The sequence below is a fragment of the Glandiceps talaboti genome, chromosome 7, assembly GCF_964340395.1.
Source record: "Glandiceps talaboti chromosome 7, keGlaTala1.1, whole genome shotgun sequence".
NCBI classification, from domain to species: Eukaryota; Metazoa; Hemichordata; class Enteropneusta; family Spengelidae; genus Glandiceps; species Glandiceps talaboti.
In genome coordinates, this window is record NC_135555.1 from 13,125,635 (window position 1) to 13,132,447 (window position 6,813).

Sequence of the window (6,813 nt, forward strand, 5' to 3'; positions counted from 1 at the left end):
ATCGTCGTCGTCGTCGTCGTCGTCGTCGTCATCATCATCACCACATCATCATCATCCTCATCATCCCAATTATCCCCATCCCATCGTAAACAGGATGCTGATGTCATTCATGACAATGTCCATCCTCATTGTCACTTCCTGTATCCAGTCAACCTCAGTGCCTTATACTTTCTGTGCAAACTTTCCCTGAAAGTTCAGTTTTAATATTATAAAAAAAATGAATTGCCTCGGTAACCCTTTGAAAAACAGAGTTAACAAACTAACAGTATAGGACTAATGCTTTAATCTTTCATTTCTAGCTGAGCAGTGCCCAAGTGACACATTTACAGACAAATCATTATAAAGTATGATAAACTTGTTAACTGTATGCCCTTGGATGACTGTCCTTCACCCAAGTAGTTCATAACTCACAATATCCAGTTTTCTAAGCTATTAGGGACAATCTCAGAATGTCACAGAAGCTCAAGAAGCAAAATTCCTTAGTTATAAAGGGGGGCTGGGGGTATTGTAGTCGGTGTTGAATGTTGAATTTCATGTTCACGCATTTGGATATTTGAGCATGCTTGACATTCATAATGTAGACCAATGGACAAAAAGAGATTTGACAGCTGTATTAGGGATGTGTCAGGACTTATATGGGGTATATACTAAATATGTATCAGCCCATATGAAACATTGCATAGTCCCACACCAATCCAAATGTCACACTTATTAACTCTCAGTTAGGGGAAAGAGAGAGGAGGTCTTGACCTTAAAGCGAAGGAATTCCGCCTCCAGAGCTTATGTGAAACTCAAAGACATTCTCCTTAGCTCTGTGACATTCGGGTGTCCTTCACCTAATAACTCACCATAAATTATAATATCCAATATTTAATTTAAGCGTTGTGTGCCATTTTAACCTAAAGAACTTGCATTATCATTGATTTTTGATAAAATATAAATTGAAAAACGAGGAAAAACTGCAATATCTGATCACCAGATATATTGTGTGCGGTTTAACCTCTCGACGATGTAGGTTATGAAGTGATTACTTTCACAGTGTGAAACCATGTGTAAAATTACCAATCTCACTTTACCTGTCTCTGTTCATGCTTATGTATGCAGTGTATAAGTTTAGCAGCGTAAAACCTGGAAGGTTAAGTAGAAATGCTTTTCCATGGATAATGTAAGAGTTTTTATATATTGAATATCTTACTCATGATTACAAAAACCACTTCATAAGAATTACATGCAGCACATATAGCTAAGTTTTGAATGGTCTGATTCTCTTCATTGAGGTACTCTTGTTTGACATTCACATCTTTTGAATATCATAAGTTATACCTTGCACAAACCAAGTTGCATGTGTTTCAACAGAAAATATGGGATTGATTTTCTTGGCAATTTACATAATATGACAATGCATGTGTTAATGTCATTTATTCTGCAGTGATCAAATTATGTACCACAAGATTCAAAATCATCATTGTAATTCTTCAACATAATCATGCTTGTGCAGGTATAATTCTGGAAAATACTTGTGGCATGTATGTTTTGCCATAACTTGCCTTTGACTCATGGTGACAAGGCCCCCTAGGCTCACAAGAATGAGCAGGTTTAACTTGACCCACTGCAATGAGCTGGTAGGGCTACCTTGACATGGCTCCCCATTTGTAATCATTGGAAGTAATGATTGTCGATTGTTGGTCTAAAATACATGTAACTGGAAATACAATAAATTTTCCTTTTTTATCACACATAATGATTTATCCATGAACAGGGTATTTCAAACATTGGCCAACCACAAAAATACTCCATATAATTGTGTAATACCAGTGCATGTATCATGCTCAAAATAGATTCTTTAGAATGTTTTGTATGTTCTCAAAAAACACAATATTTGGATAGTCGGTGGGCAGACTATAAATATATACGTCACGTGAGCTACGATCTACTAAGTTAAGAGACATGAAGCTTTTCAAAATTAATGTAATTTATTCGCGGTCTGTAATTATTATTTATTTTTGTGTTTACCGCCAACTGAACTGATACTACAAACTGGAAACTATGCAGCTAATGTTCGACATTTTTGATTGAACGAGAGTGTTTCAATGGACTGTTACTACGGATAACATAAATTTATTTGGTCTTCATGTATAAAGGACTTTGGACCATGACCGTGCAGACTTTTACTACTTAACTGGAGTATTTATTTATTTACATATTAATTTATTAAGTTATTCTTTTCACTTTATTTTTGTAATATGATAATTGAATATGCGCATCCTGAGGACATTATTTTCGCTATTGACATTTCGACCAGCTCATAGGCTTTTAGCCTTTATATAGCTGAATATGATATGATATGATATGATAATGTCATCTTTATATATTAAAAACAGCACAGATTGAGTTTATAAGCTTTTTTTACTTGAGCGAAAATACTTATAGTTATACATAAAAAACTTGATTCAACTATTTTAGTGTAATGTCAATATTGATGCATACCTTGTATGACATTACAACTGTCTTCTGGCATTGTTAGACTAGTTGACTGCATAGTAGGGAGGGATTTCCTTGGCATTTTTTCAGTTATCGTAATTGCAAGTGATGGTTAAGTATGTTTCATTAAGTAGAATACCATGAGTACCTTTTAAATACTAGAATGCAACAACACTTACAATTAAATATATATAAAAAGACAGCTTGTACCCCTTTAAAGTGGATTGGGTATTTATTTTGGATTAATTTTTTAATTTAAAAAACAATTTTATCATGGCTTCATACATGAAAAATCAATGTGAAACAACATATGCTAAGTCCTTGTTTGTAACTCAATAAATTGCAAAAGGTTAATAAATGTGTGAAAGCTTTGTTATTGTATGTACAATAACAAACTTTTTACACATTTTTTTTTAGCAATTTGCAATGTATTGAGTTACAAACACAGACTTCGTCAATGCTATTTCACATTGATTTTTCAGGTAGAAGGCCATAGTAAAATTGTTGAATAAATTAAATATCCAAAATAAATACTCAATCCTCATCCGTATGGCCACTTCAAAAGAAAACATGATCAAAAGAAAACATGGTTTTTATGGTAAAAATTCTTAGATGATTTGACATGTAATACATACCCAGAACAAAGACCCTTGACACTGGGATTAACTAGGATAAATGGAGTGAGTTGATTACTTTATCCATCTTTAATATATTTTCCTCTCTAAAGTTAATCCTATCATACCTGGATTACCTGGTGTGTGAAGAAGATTGCTAATCTGTTAAAAACCTGGTCTGAGAAGATTAAATTCTAATCTATAATGATTTGATGGAATTATTTATAAAGAAGATTTCAAGGTATATGGCAGATAGAAAAGTTGCATCATTTCACGTCTTACAAGACTTAGTCTTTTGTATGTTGGTATGTTGCCATGGATACAGTCAACTGAATGGACTCAATTGGTAGACTGTACATGTACTCCTGGGAAGAGTCTTGCTTGCATTGTGAATTGATGGGGGGGGGGGGGGGGGTATTAAAGGTTTGTTAGTTTTTCTGGTATGATAAACCACACAATGTCCACAATTGACAGTTAGTCATACATTGAGGTGTCATGAAGTGGACAGTGAATTCCAAAATGATGACATAGGAAGTCCAGCCCTAATGCCATAATAATTAACCATGACAAGTTGTAGAATCATACCAGAAGAGTTGTGTAGTCATGAATAGGAGGGCAAGCAAGTGTTTAACCTGGCCTCTCCCATCATTTTCCTCAATGCTGCAAGTGTGTGCCCCCCCCCTCCCCTCAGAATAACTATTAAAGTTTTAGGACTTTAATACAAGATTATTGAAGTCAGACCTGAAAGTGTGTAATACCACCTCACCCCCACCCCTACCACCTCCCCTTCCCTACCCTTCCATTCTGATAAAAAATTGTCATGATAGAACTTGGAAGTGAACTCAATCCTGGAAGTGTGTATCCTAGCTAACCCTCACCCCAACCCCCAAGTAAAAACGGAATGTATCGTGGTAGCTGAACTTACAAAAATCAATGAACTCAAACTCAAACCTGGAAGTATTGATTTTAGCCTCCATAATATGCCAGCTGTGTTTGAAAATCAGTATTTCAGCTTTGAGTGGAACACAAGAGATTGGTTTTTATGTGACATACCGTATATATTTCATGGATGTGTATACAGCTTGAAATATAACAGAATTTGATATTCCTGTTGAGGTGTTACTTCATGAATGCCATACAGCTTGAAGTCATGAATTCAATACCACTACAACTTTCAAGTTGTTCTTAGACTATCACAAGGATGTATACAACATGACGTACGTATTACAAGAACTTGAAACTACTAGTATTACAACTTTCATGGATGTGTACAGCATGGGGTAATGAATTTGATGCCACTGCAAATTTCAAGAGGACACCATATGGTGAGTAGATCACGTTTTTCACATCTATTTGGTGTATTCATTGTAAAATGCCATTATTTCATTACATGTATAATACATGAACATTCCGAGTGGCATATATTTTACAAATTACAGTATTAGCTGTTACTGTTTTCAACCTGCACTGGCTGCAACTGGGACTTTCTTGTCCATCAAGTAACCAAAGGTATACTTACTAAAAATTGTTTAATTACGTATAAAAATGATATTGTACCTGTTAATGTAATGAGTGATTGACTTTATACTTGGTAATGTAGTGACAGATTTGAATCCGATGTCTTGTCAGTTTGATTTGCGTAGATGCCTCTATATAATAGTGCTAATTAAATTTTCAATATTAATTAGGTACAATCTAGGTCTTATACGTAACTTTCCGTCACAGCAATCACCGTATATTATTTCACAGCGTGTCTTCGGAATGATTATGTTTTATGCACACTCAATGTGTGTGGGGTTGATGGCGGCACATAGGGCTATACATATTCATTACCGTAATGTTTTCTGACTGTGTCATGTGTGCAGCCACACATTCAAGTTTACCTTGGTAATGATTCAATACACCACAGTGTGTACAATATTGAGAATATATTAAGTAATCACGTCTAACAAAACAGTTTCAAAGAATTCGTCTGTAGTTAGGATAGCTTGTAATTTTGCAATGATGAAACAGGGCATTAATTTAATTTTTGGGCTTGGTAGACAGTCAAATATATCCAAGTGAACTTACAGTTTCATCTGCAATTCTCCATTGATTTCCATTGGTCTTATATATAGACTACCAAATAACAAAGTTGGTAGTCAAGATACAATGTTTGGTAGTCTATATGCCCTTGACTACTGCCTATTTTGAGCCCTGTGAAAGAAATAGTATATGATGTGAAAATATAATTTCTGTAACTTGACAATGATAAACTACTCAATAATATAGTCAGAATATATACTAGGGCAAAGACACTGGTTTGGAATAGAAATTTTTGAAGGGTTATGAAGTAGATTTGAATCTAAAAACCTACTGGATGATGATGTTTTGACAGCCTTTTAAAATATTTATACCAATGCTTTTATCAGATAGTACACGTAGCAAATCCACTACATTTGTGTCAATATTTTCTTATGGGAAAGTCACAGGGTGAAATTTTGTCCAATATTTCAATTCCTAAGAGATGTTTTCTACATGTTCGTATTAACTTCTGTCTCATCTTGTAAATTCAAATCAATATTCCCAAATGTGTCTTTCTGTGAAGTATTTTGGTTCTGAATTTATCTTTCCTTTATATTTTTGTAGCTGAAAACAATATTTGCACAAAAATAGATCAGTGTGGAAATGAAATCACTTTTGCTGATAAATTCTGAATAAAACCTAGGTAATAAATACAGATTTATTCAGTATATTTATCAGTACTCACAAAACTGTTGTGACTTTTAAGTACACTGCTGCAGTCAAAAATTGTTTATCTGCCAAAATAAAGTGAATCCAAGAAGTGAAAAAAATGTCCTGCTGCTAAATTTTATGTGCCATACATGTACAATCCATCCAGCTCAAACTTTCCTCAGAACGAGGCATGAAAAATAGATTGACTGTTTGGCTTGTTCATTCTGTCATAAGTTTTCCTGAATGATAGACTCAGAAAATAAGTAAAATTTTTGACACAATACATTCAGCAAAGAAGGAAGAAATCAGATATAATTGCATCAGAAACTGCACATTTTATCAAACTTTTGGCGACTACATTTTTCATTTTTAGATGCTATAGATATCTGGATGACACATAAATGATTCTGAGTGCTTAACTTTAATTTTAATTTCAATGTACTATAAATAAAATCTAAGTATCTATGCCTAAAAGTGAGTGATTTCCTTCATCACAGATAATTTTCCATTGAACTAATGTTACAGGAATTTTTTCATTGTGTTGACCGTTGCCATGACAATTTTGTTTTTGTACTTAATAGATGGCATTTTTAATGCTCAATCAATCATAAGTGTAAAACCAGTCAAGTTTACTGTTTACAGTAGTGTTTCATTTCCTGTAATTTTTTACAAGCTGATCATACAATCGTGATCCATAGATTACTTTCTTTCACTTGTTTTAAAATATAGTCGGATAGAAACTGGCCCACTTATCTCTGTTGCCATAGTTACAGCATGATCTCATTTAAAATGAATGGCAGTCTTTAAATGTGTTATATTGAAATGACTCCTAGTTTCCATTTTTTTTTTTTACAAATACACAAGTAATATAGGCTGAACAGTTGATGTGGAATCTGAAATCTTTCCGGTTTTAGGCTTTGAAAAGTTAGGATTTTGTAAAGAAATTTTGGTAGCAATGATTTTGAAAAGTTCATTGCAAAGGTAACTGGTGACTGTTTATTTG